At 42.8% G+C, this 14,552-nt stretch overlaps 1 protein-coding gene across 16 annotated transcripts in view; it reads right to left on the bottom strand.

The window, feature by feature from the left end:
* The window catches only part of nfasca (neurofascin homolog (chicken) a), a 67,600-nt gene that overhangs the window by 45,360 nt on the left and 7,688 nt on the right, over positions 1–14,552 (bottom strand). For 7 of the 16 annotated variants that reach the window (XM_078794956.1, XM_078794960.1, XM_078794959.1 and 4 more), the window contains exon 1: positions 5,980–6,229. The exons of 1 other annotated variant lie outside the window; for it this stretch is intronic. The gene's annotated coding sequence lies outside the window, so the exon portion shown is untranslated. Of the gene's footprint in view, positions 1–5,979; positions 6,233–14,552 lie in introns of those variants that run through there. 8 more of the 16 variants (XM_078794964.1, XM_078794967.1, XM_078794963.1 and 5 more) reach the window with 5 other exon arrangements.

Raw genomic sequence — 14,552 nt, forward strand, 5'->3', positions numbered from 1 at the left:
TAAAGCATCGGACACACACAGCGTTTGGCTAACTGGTGAATGAAAGCTTGTTCATGTAAAGCGGGAGTATACATAGAAGCGTGAAAATTAGGAAACCAAACAATTTAAACTGTTTTAGCGCCTCTAAATGTACGTGTGTGTAGTTAGCCTCCAACAGTGTTCCAGGCCGAATTTGCAGGCACGGTCCCATCTGCCTTGAGGTTACCGTGGTGATTAAAGCCATTGTGCCACCGGCTAGTCTGGCTTGCAGCCTCACAGTCACACACATTGACAGAGTTGTCTGTTACAATGATCCCATTACCAAATTGAATTGAGACAAAGCAGGCTGTCTCTCTTTTCCCCTTCCTTCCTCATAGTAAAGACATTAGCTCCTGTATAAATGACATTTCGTCCATCATGAGAAGAATCATTTTATGTGAGCAGACGCTTCTCTGTTTTCCATCACGACTCATTCGTTCATAAGAGGTGGCAGTGGCTCAGTTATGAAAGGTCTCGCTGGGGACTCGAGGACAGAGGTTAGCGTCCGACCCGGTTAGCGTGTGTTGCAGTTAATGTCAAAAATATACACCAAAATTTACCTTGATTTACGTACATTTTCCAGTTAGAATAAAATTACATGAGTCCAACATAACGTCCTAGATTGCTGGGGAAAGAGTTGGCAACCGTAACCGTACGTCGTGCACAAAACAATTTTAAATGCAAAGTGTGCAGATTCGTCTTGCCATCTGAAAAAAAAAACGTAAGCGTAGGTAGAGTTTTTTTGACGTGACAAAGAACCTCGGCCGCTGGTCTATAGCTCGAAAATCACGCATTTCCTATACGACCATTTCCCATGCCTGTACGACCGGTTGTGACCTAGGCTTTAAAGGGGACCTATTGTGCTCATTTTCAGCTCTTTGTATTGAGTTGTGGACTCCTATAGAGCAGCTACACACAATAACCAGCGCACAAAGCTTTCTAGTTCTCCCAGAATCTGCACCTATTCAGCTGTATTTCTTTGGATTTCGTGGCTCCCGCAAAAACGGCCTGTTTTAATGTATTTCACACACGGCCCGCCTCCAGGCACGCCCACACGCATTCACTGCAACCGGTATATAGGACTTGATAATAAACTAACAGCATTTGTGTTGGATTCCGAATCCGATCCAGAAGTAGAGACTGGACAGTCCGTCATTTCTCAAAAAAAGAGGTTACTTTGAGATGCTCTCAATGGTAATTATCTTTAGCATTTTAGCGTTTAGGTTTTGTACAGCATCAGTAAGTCTAATGTGGCCCTTTGTTGTGGTAGGAAACGGCTATTAGCAACTGAACTGACCAGCCCTAGCTCCATTGTAGTTGTTGCAGAGATGCTAGTCTGAATCCTAACGTCTGATCGTATTACGTCCATGTTTTTAGTGTTCCTTTTTTTCTGTATGAATTAGTCTCAGACTGTCTATTGTCAACATGCAATGTGCAATGTTCGTATATGGAATATGCATAGTTCAGATCCATTGTCCTTGGCTAACTGCTGACTGTGTGTGTGCGCGTGTGTGTGAATTTGGTAAAGAAACCCCCCCCCCCAGTTCCCTAGAGAGAATGGTGTTAAAATGACAGACGTGTCAGTGTGTGCCTGCTTACCAGTGATCACTGGTGTAGTGGAGTTATTAAAAGGTGTGATCGTACATTTTTTGCCAAGTTGTGTCACACACTGAGACACACACTAATGCTCCTAAAGTGCCTGAAAATAAAATAATTTTAAAAATAATAACACGCAGATGTCCTTGCAGCATTCCGAGTGTGTCTCGTACAACGTTTATCACGCCACTCCACATGAATTAAAGTCATATGTTTGGCTCCAATCAGAAAAGCAAAAAGTCCTGGCCTGTTCCAGCAGCTTCATTGGTTCCAAATTAAAAAAACGATTTCACGACTGAGTGAAGCACTGGCCATCGGCAAGCTGAGCCCTTAGTCCCCAGTCATTGAGTGGAAAAAGACATGAAAACAAGTCACACAAAAGTGCATTTTTAGACGGAGGGCAGCCATCGTTGTATTTGGAGAGTTTAAAGGGGCCCAACGCTGCTCATTTCAGGGGATTTTAAATGATAGCCGGATCCAAGTTGGGAAGCTACAGTAGATTTATGTGAACGAAATGCACCATAAATCTCAAGTTGCATTCAGGGTAAATCGGAATTCTTCTCCTCTTGGCAAAAACTTGGCCATGCCAAGTGTCAATCAGAGCTGCATAGAGACACAGCGGTTATGTGGTAATGGTTATGAGCAAACAATAAAAATAAACACATGAATATTGCACAATCCAGGTCTTTAGCTCCCCAGAAAAGGAAACTTTTTTTTTTGCCTTTCCTGCCTTACTGCGGTTTATAGAGAAAATTCGAAACACACTCTGGCTGGAAAAAGCAGTACTGAGAGTACTGGAAGTACTGGAAGGACTTCACCATGAACGGTTAGGTATGCAAACTTCATGAGAGAGTAAGAGTGGCATAAAAATGAAAAAGAGCATCAGATTTTTCAAACTGAGAGGAACAGATAAAGTGAAAAAGGCATCTGGTTAGGATGCCTCCCCCGGACGCCTCCCTGGGGAGGTGTTCAGTGCACGTCCGTCTGGTAGGAGACCTCGGGGAAGACCCAAGACATGCTGGAGGGACTATGTCTCTCTGCTGGCCTGGGAATGCCTCAGGATGTGCCGAGGGGGGGGGGGCAGTCATGGAGCCAGAAGTCTGGGCTTCTCGTCTTAGGCTGTTGGATGGATGAATGGATGCATGGATGGATGGATGGAAGGATGCATAGATGGATGGATGCATGGATGGATGGAAGGATGCATAGATGGATGGATGCATGGATGGAAGGATGGAAGGATGCATGGATGAATGCATGGATGCATGGATGCATGGATGGATGGAAGGATGCATAGATGGATGGATGCATGGATGAATGCATGGATGCATGGAAGGATGCATAGATGGATGGATGCATGGATGGAAGGATGCATGGATGGCTGCATGGATGGATGGATGGATGGATGGATGCATGGATGGATGGATGGATGCATGGATGGCTGCATGGATGGATGGATGGATGGATGGATGGATGGATGCATGGATGCATGGATGGATTCATGGACGCATGGATGGATGGGCGGATGGATGCATGGATGCATGGATGGAAGGATGCATGGAAGGATACATGGATGGATGGATGGATGCATGGATGGATGGAAGGATGCATAGATGGATGGAAGGATGCATGGATGGATGCATGGATGGATGGATGCATGGATGGATGGATGGACGCATGGATGGCTGGATGGATAATATGGTTGTATCGTGTAGGTTTGTCTCAGCATTAGCATTGCTTATGTTCCACACAACTCTAAAGGTGATCAATGTAGGTTATCCCTGCGTGCAACATCACATCTTTGATACGGTATCTGAAGCAGACGGATGTATCCGCAAGCCTTCCATCACAGACATGCATGGACAGAAGCCTTGGCACAAATGTAGGTTAAGTACCTGGCTCATGGGCATAACGTCTGTATATCCCCGCCTTGCCTCCCGCAACTCATTCATTCATTCATTTTCTACCGCTGATCTTCACGAGGGTCCCAGCTATTCGGGCGAGAGGTGGGGTAAACCCTGGACTGGTGGCCAGCCAATCACAGGGCACATATAGACAAACAACCATTCACACTCACATTCATACCTATGGACAATTTGGAGTCGCTAATTAACCTAGCATGGAATTGAACCCAAGTCTTCTAGCTGTGAGGTCCTCCCGCAACTATCCCCTACAGTTCACTATGGAAGTTCTGACTTTGTTTGGCTAGGAATGGAGAATGGATGTATGGAGTTAGCACGGTCTCCCTGTGCATAGGCAGGTTTTCTCCCACATTCCAACAACATACATGTTAGGTTCATTGCCCACTCCAAATTATCCATAGGTATGAATGTGAGTTTATATGTGCCTTGCCATTGGCTGGCGACCATTTTAGAGTGTACCTCAATGGGGTCCAGCATTCCGCTACGACCCGAGTGAGGATAAGCGGCATAAAAACTAGTTGGCTAGATGACGCACTAAAACAGTAGTTACTCTCCAGCCATGTTTGTTTTTGTATTTGAAGTGGAGTGACGGCTTATATGGAGTTGGATGACGCATCACATGTATGGGATCATACCCATTCTCTCCTTTGCAGCCAGCGGATTAATCTCTAGAGCTGCGCTATTACATAAATATATCAGCACACACAGCAAAAAAAGGGAAACATATATATGATAGTATACTATACACTCTTATGCTATGTTTGTGTTCTCAGAGTACCCTCGGCTGTATTTATATTTTTTATACGTAAGGTTAAATACGTTATAACCTTGTTCCGTCGCCACACACATACGCACATTGAGAAAAAAACACACTTGAAATGTAATAATCCTCCCCCTTGCATACAGCATGTGTGTGAAGCACAGGCAAGTCACACACTAGCTTGAAGAAACAGAGATGTCTCATTCATGAATCACAAACGCTACCATCAGAAGAGACAAACATTGTCATTCATTTGTTCATTCAGCGTCATATCTCAACTGGTTTGGCTGCAAGACACAACATCATTGCGGACATTTTTTTAACTGGATCCAGCAGGTATCTGCAGCTGTGTGCAGCTGCGGCGCCGTAGCAAGCAAAAACGCAAGCTGCATTCACAGATTTCAGGTCATTCAGTTGAGAATCACTGCCCCATATCGTATCTACTGCTTGTACATATGTAGTGGAAGCAGGGGGTGGAATGAGATCCTGAAGGTTCGATAACCTGGCGCAAAAATACCACAGATTTACTGTTTCATGGCATTGGAATAACTTGAATAAATTGTGTTATTTGGAATATCTTTATTGAAAAGAGGAAATATTTTTTAAACCATATAATATAACATGATTAAATAAATAATACAAAAAGTGTAAAATAATATAAAAATAATAAAATAAAATAATACAAAAAATAATACAAAAAGTGTATAATAACACAAAAATAATAAAATAATAAAAAAAATACAAAAAGTGTAGAATAATACAAAATGATAACATAAAATAATACAAAAAAAAACAAAAATATTACCAAAAATATACAAAAGAACTGAATTAATTGTAAATAAATCAAATGTACTTCTCAGTAGAGTCTACTGTGGCTAACCCTGCAACTCAAGTCACAACACCATATTTATTTTCTTACTAAAAAAAACACAAACAAATGAAAATGCAAATAAATGCAATCAATGGCTTTTTAAAACTCGTATTGTTATGTTATTGCTACGTCCCTTGTTTGTTCTTCGAATACCGTATTCAAGCTACCAACTCTAGAAGGTTGTCGGGACACGTGTTGGCGGGTTTCGTTCCACATGGCAGACATGATTGTTATCGTTTTGAAGGAAAGTGGGAGGACAAGACGTTAGTTAGGGCAAGACTCTACGCTGCACAAAAGGATCGCTGCAGGCTGCAACGATGCCAGCCACAGGTGATCGATCGGCTGATGAAAGGATTGCGTGATTTTTGATGTACCCTTGCTAAGTATATATTTTTAAAGCATTTACGTTCCTCTTCTTCAAACTAAAAGTATGTCCAGTTTCATGGTGCAGTCTAAATAAACATATTGACATTGACATTAAAATGCTGTTGTAAGCAACAGACACAATCAATGCTTTTCCAATCATTTGTGGCAGACAAATAATTAGACTGTGACATTGTGCATGTGTGTGTGTGTGTGTGTGTTGTCTGTACGTGCCCGTGGGTACACAAAGTGAAGCTGCGCTCACAGATGAAACCACATTCAAAACAGTCTGAAAATTCAGATTCATCAATACATTGAAACTGAAATAACTAAATATGAGTAGAATCATATCTGTGACATTCACAGGGACAAATAAAGATTTTTTTTTTTTTGCCATGACTTGAAACTCTCCACATATTTGATAACACGCATGTACACACAAACAGCATTACCTCTCAACTCCTGACAGCAGAAGCTTGCGTATCTCCAGCCCTATCAATCCTCCAGCATCCAAGAAAAGCCAACCAAAAGAGCCCCAAACAAAGACTAGACAGCTGTCAATCATTTGTAGCTCCAAGCATGTGAAAATGTAGTCGACGGCTATTTGCTGTCCATGGCTTGCATTGATCTTCACCCTTTGACCGATCTGTCTGATTCTCTCACCCTTTCTCCGAGCGTTCGCTGCCCGGCAGGCTGTGTGCTCTCTCTCGCTCTCTCTCTCTCTCTCCATCTCACACACTGATTCGCCATCTGTCACCGCCCCCCTCACCTTTGCCCCTCCTACCCCATGAATTATGAATGAGCCACAGCTCCAGTCAAGCACGTTCAGGCCCTTTGCCAGGCTCGATCCCAAAAATACAAGAAAACTTGATTTTAAAAATTCTTAACTTAACTTTTGATATTTAGAATTCTGTATTAATAAGCAACTTGGTTATATAAAATAAAAAAACAGTTACTACTCAAGTTAGAGTTGGCACATGCTGCTTCCCAGCATGCTTTGCTGGACTGCTCAGTAAATAGTTATTAATATAACGTGTTTAATGCATATCTAATGTGTTTTTATTTAAATTAAATTAATGATATTAGTTTTATAGTGACAATAAAGTTGTATATATCAAGCCGATATAGATGCAAATTTGGAATCACTAAAAATAAATATTGAAAAAAAAATCATTTTTTCCATATAAAAATTTTAGGAAAACATTTGCAGTCCCAATGAACTTGTGGCGGACCACCTCTGACCCGTGAATGCATGGGAAACACTGTAATTACACTGTAATAAATTCACTGTAGTTGTCACACATGTAGAGCAAGAAGTCCACATTATGTAATAACGGTACAATATGTAATAAAGTTTCACGTCTGTATGTAATAATGCCACATTTTGTAATGAAATTCTACTAAAAGTTATTACAAGATGCATTCAAGAACTTTATTACATAACGCAGCGCTACAGAAAACAGTAAAAAAAGAAAAGGCTGTTGTGTGCATAGAAACCAGTAAGAAAAAGATGGAAAAATGTTCCCATTTCCAGCAAGTCTGTTATGATAAAACGAGAAACTGATCCTTTATCACAACAACATTTGCAGTGGAAATAAAAAGATGACGAGAGGATTTATTCGTGGTGAAACGGGCCGCATGAAGATGCTTTCCAAATAGCGCTTAATGACACCGATGCATGCGTTCCTGCCATGATCATGTGACCTAAAAGCTCCGACACACGGCAGCCAGGCATGAAATCATTCACATGCAAAACGCACAGGTCACGGAAAAGACACGGCTGATCATGCATGAAGGCAGGGCATGCATGCACTCGAAAAACTCAAGCATACTAAAAACACACACACTCACACAAACACACACAAACACACACACAAATGCACATGCAGAAACACACAGCTGTCCACGTTTGCGGTGCAGCCTGAGGCTAGCTGAGATTTCTCATGGATGCGACATGGCTGGAAGGAAGGTCAGTCATGGAAAATTAGGGTGCACTCACACACACATTTGTGTGTGTGTGTGTGTGTGTGTGTGTGTGTGTTGGCAAAAAACAGCAATCTTTGGTCTTTTCCAGCTGAAGGGGACTGACATTTTTCAAAGGAATCAAGCAGGTCAGCGACTCGATTTAAAGGAAAACTGCACTTTTTTTTGGTTTTGCCCATCAAGCACAATCTTTATATGAAACATGAACACACGTCTTTCCTTATTCTGTCTTCTAAAGCAAGAAAAACACCTAGCATGAAGCATGTAATGCTAATGCCAAAGAAATACGTACATTTCTGGCGTAGTGACACAGTGCTATTCACAACGCCTTTGGCTACAACCCAGAGGTCATGATTGCAGCTATTGTGGAAAAGTTAATGCTAGGTTAATCACGTCTCGTAACTCGGATGATTGCTCGATGTTCATTTGCTCTTAGCATTTTTTACTAAATCTTCCAGTTTCGTGCTGAAATATATTCGCCATTTACGATAGCGAACGCCCCCTTGATGTTGCTGTTGTTGACGGAAGTCGTGTTCGTTGCTATAAGATCTGGGAAACGACACCCACCCACCCATTAGGGGGGGGCTAACCCCACTATCTGAGAAGCATTCTGTTATGGTGCCTGATATTATCGGTATTAGCATCAAAACAGACACATCGGATTATAACTGGATCAGTTTTTCTGCAGACTTTGATATTGATACCGTGCAAAAATGAAAAATGAAATTTAACCCTGACACTATAAAATGTTATTTTGCCCCCCCCCCCCCGTCAAGCATCACCTCCTGACCTAAGACAACCTTTTTTTAGCTTGCCTCTGTCTGCGATATTCAATAATCCCCCACACTGCTGCAAGCTGTGACATGCAAATGAGCCTTGCATGGCATTAAATCATACGTCCCTGACAACAAAGGGTTATCCTCAGCCTTCTGATTATTCCTCAAGACGTACGCCAACACACACTTACACTCCGTGTGCACACATAACTGTCAAATCATATATGGACGTGTAGTATCATATGCATCATATACAGTACGTATTTTTAAAATGTCAAAAAAAAACAATTAAACTCATAGAGAGCAGAAGGGAAAAGACGGAATGAAAAAAATAAGGGCAACATGATAGCTGTGATTAATGCCAATGGCTTCCATGTGTTAATTAACTCTGCAATGACCCCTACATTGAACACACACACACACACACACAGATCATTTTTGATGGCTATTGAACTGGGTGTTGGGTCAAATTCTACCCTGGGCTTTGGCCACACATAAACAGATTTATGCATCAGTTACCACACATTTTAGGCTCAAATCATGCAGATATGATTCAAAAAAAGCCACTAGACTATGAAACATTTGGAATGAAGACAGCAGTCTGTTATTAAAAGTTGTTATACTGTCGTTTTTTTAGTAAAAATGTAAGTCGGGATGTTATTGATACGTGTCAGGTTAAAGGGACGATATCTTTGGGATGGTAATGTACAGTTTACCAAGAGTATTTTCTTCTGTTTTTGCTTTTTTGGGCTTAAGAAAGAACAAGTTAGCGTGGTGATGAAGCAACTGACACTGAGCCGTAAAAGTACAAAAAGTAAGTAAAAAAACACAAAAAGCACAAGAAATACAGAGATGTGAAAAAATATAATTTAACTGAGCTATATCTGTCTGGAAAAGCCATTTCTAAAGCTTTGGGACTCTAGCCAACCACAGCGAGAGCCAGTATCTACAAATATTGAAAACATTGAACTGTGGTGAACCTTCCCAAGTTTCCCCGGCCAACCAGCATTACCCCAAGAGCGCAAATCTCGTCAGACCACAGAGGTCTTGGAGATCATCAAGATGTTTTCTTGCAAAATTGAGACAAGACTTAATGTTCTTTTGGGCTTGGAACTCTGGATGAGTCGTCGTTTTGGTTGGCCGGTCAATCCTGGGAATGTTCACCTCTGTTCCGTGTTTTGGCCATTTGCGGATAATGGCTCTCACTGTGGTTGGCTGGAGTCCCAAAGCATTAGAAATGGCTTTATAACCGTTTCCAGATTGATAGATCTCAACTACTTTTCATAGCTTTCAAATCTCCTGCCGGATCATAATTCATCCTTTACACGGGCAAATCTATTTGCGGCGGAAATCAACGTAAACAGAAAAGAAATATAAGACAATCAAAACCACGTGCGACGAGCTCAGTGGATGGGTGTGCCACACGTGTGTAACCTGGCACGTGGACACGCCAGCGTGGAAGCAAAACAGAAAGAAAAGCAGCGAGGGAGCAGCTGTTCCAGACAGAGAGCCCTAACGATAAACAACAAGCACACCGGTAATTGGCACCATGTTGCCATGGTTACATCGATGCTGAATAGCTAGCCATGCCCAGGATGAGACTCACAAGCACACGGAGAGAGACACGGGTGAACGCCAGACCACAACACAAACACACGTCCATCATGACAGTATTGTTGTCAATCATATGTCAATCAATCATACTATCTACTCCAATGGATGGACAGGACCCCAAAAATAAACAAAGAAATAAATAAAGTAGCCGCTGCCATGACGTGCACGCCCTCTCAAGCGACTCATACCGTCCGACCCTTGCAATAAAGCGAGCGACACAATCCGCGAGCACTCAACACTCCAGCAAGCGCCAACCGCCGGGACGAACGCCCCCCAGCTTGATTGACATTAAAGTCAATCATTACATAGCTAGACCCCGCCTCCACGTACTCAAAGATGCTGAATAGCTGACATGTCAATTTATTGAGGTGTCAAAATTATCGACCTCATTTTTTTCCTTCGATTAATCACTTTATCGGCAGACGAGTGGTTAGCGTGCAGGCCTCACAGCTAGGAGATCCGAGTTCAATTCCACCCTCGGTCAATGCGTGGGTTTTCTCCGGGTACTCCGGTTTCCTCCCACATTCAAAAAACATGCTAGGTTAATTGGCGACTCCAAATTGTCCATAGTTATGAATGAGTGTGAATGGTTGTTTGTCTATATGTGCCCTGTGATTGGCTGGCCACCAGTCCAAGGTGTACCCCGCCTGTGACAGATACTCACAGAGCATGGTGAGTACAATAAATTAGTACATGTTGGCAGGTTTGCAGTAACACTCTCACACACACCCCCCTGACAGCTCAACACGCCCTCCCAGGGAGGGGGGGGGCACCGCCCCACTATTTGAGAAGCACTGATTAACCCAACCCTAGGCACTTTCAGCAGCATTGTGTGTGTGTGTGTGTCACAAGCCTTCCACACTTCTTCCTTGATCATCAAGTCAAACGCGCGCCATGTCTATTGTCTGAATCCTAACCCCCCCTCACCCCCCTCTCGTCCCCATGTTTTGTCCTCTGCAGCAGGAGGTCTGGTCTTTACACAAGGACACACACACTTAATGAGTTAGCCGAGGCTCAAGTCATTTATTCATTTCACCCGTTAAACCCACTTCACCTGCCCCCCCCCCTCCATCATGTATCCCCATCCTCTTCCCCACTATATCTACAGATATAGATTTTATAGCTAGTAGATAAAGATATATTTCATTCCCATGTAAATGCACTAGTCTCTTGTCAGTTGTGATATGATTATGATTATCTTACATGCAGACAACATGTACTCATGTTTGGTGAGACAATGGCTTATGTAGCAGGTGGTCAGCAGTGTACGCCGGAGTCACACACACACACACACACAATGTATAAGCCCCTGCATGTCTAATGAAAATACCAAGACAACATCAGAACAAGAGAAGACGATTTGAGTGACCATCTGTGTCACGGCGGCCATGAGGAGCATCTGTGACAATCAATAACACTAACACTCTCACACAGAAATGGAGCACATATACATACAGCGTACGTGCATACGTGCGGCCTTGCAGCACATGTATTCACACTACATTGATTTTTTTTTCATGCGACAACGTCATAATTCATTCATTCTCTATGGGAAAACACAATAGAAATGGAAATAAAAGACAAACACTCTCAGAGTCATATAAATATATGTTTACAATTTTTTAATTTGAAAGAATTTTTATTATTCATTCATTTTCTACCGCTTATCCTCACAAGGGTCGCAGGGAGTGCTGGAGCCTATCCCAGCTGTCTTCAGGCGAGAGGCGGGGTACACCCTGGACTGGTGGCCAGCCAATCACAGGACACATATAGACAAACAACCATTCACACTCACATTCATACCGATGGACAATTTACCGAGCCGCCAATTAGCCTAGCATGGTTTTGGAATGTGGGAGGAAACCGGAGTACCCGGGGAAAACCCCCGCAAACTCCACAAAGAGATGGACGAGGGCGGGATTGAACTCGGGTCTCTTAGCTGTGAGGTCGGCACGCTAACCACTCGACCACCATGCAGCCCGGATTTGTATTATTTTTAATGAAATGCTTTTGTTTATTAACACAGAAGTTTTTTTTTTTACCAATTCCACACTATAAACGAGGGACGAAATTCCATTTCCACATACTCTATTATCGTTCCATGGGGGCGGCGCAGTGAATGAGTGGTGAGCATGTTGGCCACACCATCATGGGGTTTGGGAAGACCTGGTTTGGGGGGGATACATGCAATGCAATAATAATAATAATAATAGTCATTCAAGAAGAGAAATAACTGCTTAGTCATCAATATGCTGTATTAATACAGCCACACTTTTACCAGTCCCAGTCACAAACACACCCCCACTACCCAGTGTGTGTGTGTGTGTGTGTGTGCCCGCGCACGTGTGTGTGACCTAAATGTGTCAAGTGTGCAGTAGAACCGTGGGCTTGGGTTCGACTTGGTAATCACGCTTGTTAAGTCAAGCAGTAAGGACACACACACACACACAAACACCTAAACAAACACACGCGTACACACTCAGGGGTCAGAGACAGGATTATTGCCTTTGTTTGAGTGTACTGAGCTCGAGTACACCTGATTAAATAATTCCTCCATGACTCTGATTAACACGGGAATACACACTGAGACTTGTCGTCGTTACAATTCATGAAAAACGGTAAGACAGGAGGGAAGGGTAAACAATAACAACATTTTTTTTCATATTGTAAGAAAGTAGAGCACCATGATTGTGGAAAAAATATTCCATGTATTTCTGTATGAGCTGTAATATCTGAGTATCTGTATTATCTGCACTGTCCAGTGGCCGAGTGGTTAGCGCACAGGTCTCACAGCTAGGAGACCCAAGTTCAATCCCACCATCTCTGTGTGGAGTTTGCATGTTCTCCCCGTGCATGCGTGGGTTTTCTCCGGGTACTCCGGTTTCCTCACACATTCCAAAAAAATGCTAGGTTAATTAGCGACTCCAAATCGTCCATATGTATGAATGTGAGTGTGAATGGTTGTTTGTCTATATGTGCCCTGTGATTGGCTGGGGGTGGAATTGAACCCGGGTCTCCTAGCTGTGTGGCCTGGGCACTAACCACTCGTCTACTGTGCAGCCCATTCTAAAAACATGCTAGCTTAATTGGCGACTCCAAATTGTCCATAGGTATGAATGTGAGTGTGAATGGTTGTTTGTCTTTATGTGCCCTGTGATTGGCTGGCCACCAGTTCAGGGTGTACCCCCCGCAACCCTTGTTAGGATAAGCGATAGAAAATGAATGAATTATTGATTTTCGGTAAAGCACTTTGTCTACAGATTGTGCTCAATAAACAAATGGGACTTTCCTCATAGAATATATTTTCAAACTCATAAGAGAAAATTGGGCGGTGGTCCCATACATTTGCAAGCAGTGTACTAAGTGGGGGGGTACTGACAAAAAGACCAAGAACCACTTCGTAACCACTGACCTGTGTAGAAAACCCATTTAAAAACGTCAACAATATCAAAGAGTGATATCGCTCAAAGCTTAATATTGTCGTGGTGTGCCTAATTGAATAGTCAGTGATTGGCAATTGAATTATTAGTTCGGGTATACGAGGCGCAAAGGACACGGATGCACTCTGAGTGGCATTTGGTGAGAATCACTCCATTAAGTCTGACCTCCATCACTCCTCCGTTGTTCATAGCTCAACTCTTAATATGCGCATGTCTTGAAGAGCTTGCTAGCTTTAATGTTCTTGACTGATCTTTAATTTCTGTCTTGACATTTGATGTTGACTGCTTTGTCTCGGATAATTGATGGCACGGATTGGAATCCCTCGGAATATGGACTGTTTGTGCAAGTGGACCGTTTTATTTCTGACCTTTAGAGGACACCGAAATATTATTCTTCATCTTAGAGTCGGTATGACTTGTAGTGTTATTGCCTCGAACTTTAGCGGGATTACCAATTCCCATCATGCCCCTGGAGGCATTCTAATACAGAAGTGAAAATGCTGTGTGTCTTCATGCATGTTTGATCTGCGTGTGTGTTGGCATTCCAACCACTGATCTGAGGATGCATATTCCTCTGGACGACAACCTTTGAGGTGATTGGCCGTCTGCCCTGACAAAGTGGGGGCCCCGTCCAATCAAACTGGTGTTTGGGTAGAGATAGGAAAAGATAAGAACCCCATAAAAAAACACTCATGACTGAAGTTCTTTGCGGTTCTTTGCGGTTCTTTGCGGTTCTTTGCGGTTCTTTGCGGTTCTTTGCGGTTCTTTGCGGTTCTTTGCGTGCCCAACGTTTCCTCAGGTGGAACTTTGTAGTTTATTTCGGACGGATGTTCTTTTATGTCACTGACCCACAAGAATTGTAAGGTTGGTGACGTACTTTTCCTGCACCCGTGGCGCCTGCGGCTTTTCCTCTTCCAAATGCAACAACAACAAAATGCAGAGCATTCTGTAAAGTAGCTGTAGCCCTTAAAGGATCCACAATCCTTATGTGATTTCTTTTTCATTTTTGTCTGAATGCACAAAATGGCAAAAGTCTTTTGACAAAACCAATGTAACTTGCATATTAACTAAGGATCAACCGATACATCGGCCGGCCGATATATCGGGCCGATATTTGTGTTTTTTCCTTGAATCGGTATCGGCCGTGGATTCGCCAATATATTTTCTGCATGATTTACAGTCAGGCATCCTGTAGACAGGCAGAGGACCCCG

The sequence above is a fragment of the Doryrhamphus excisus genome, linkage group LG11 (assembly GCF_037039965.1).
Source record: "Doryrhamphus excisus strain RoL-2023G ecotype Guam linkage group LG11, RoL_Dexc_Guam_v1.1, whole genome shotgun sequence".
NCBI lineage: Eukaryota > Metazoa > Chordata > Actinopteri > Syngnathiformes > Syngnathidae > Doryrhamphus > Doryrhamphus excisus.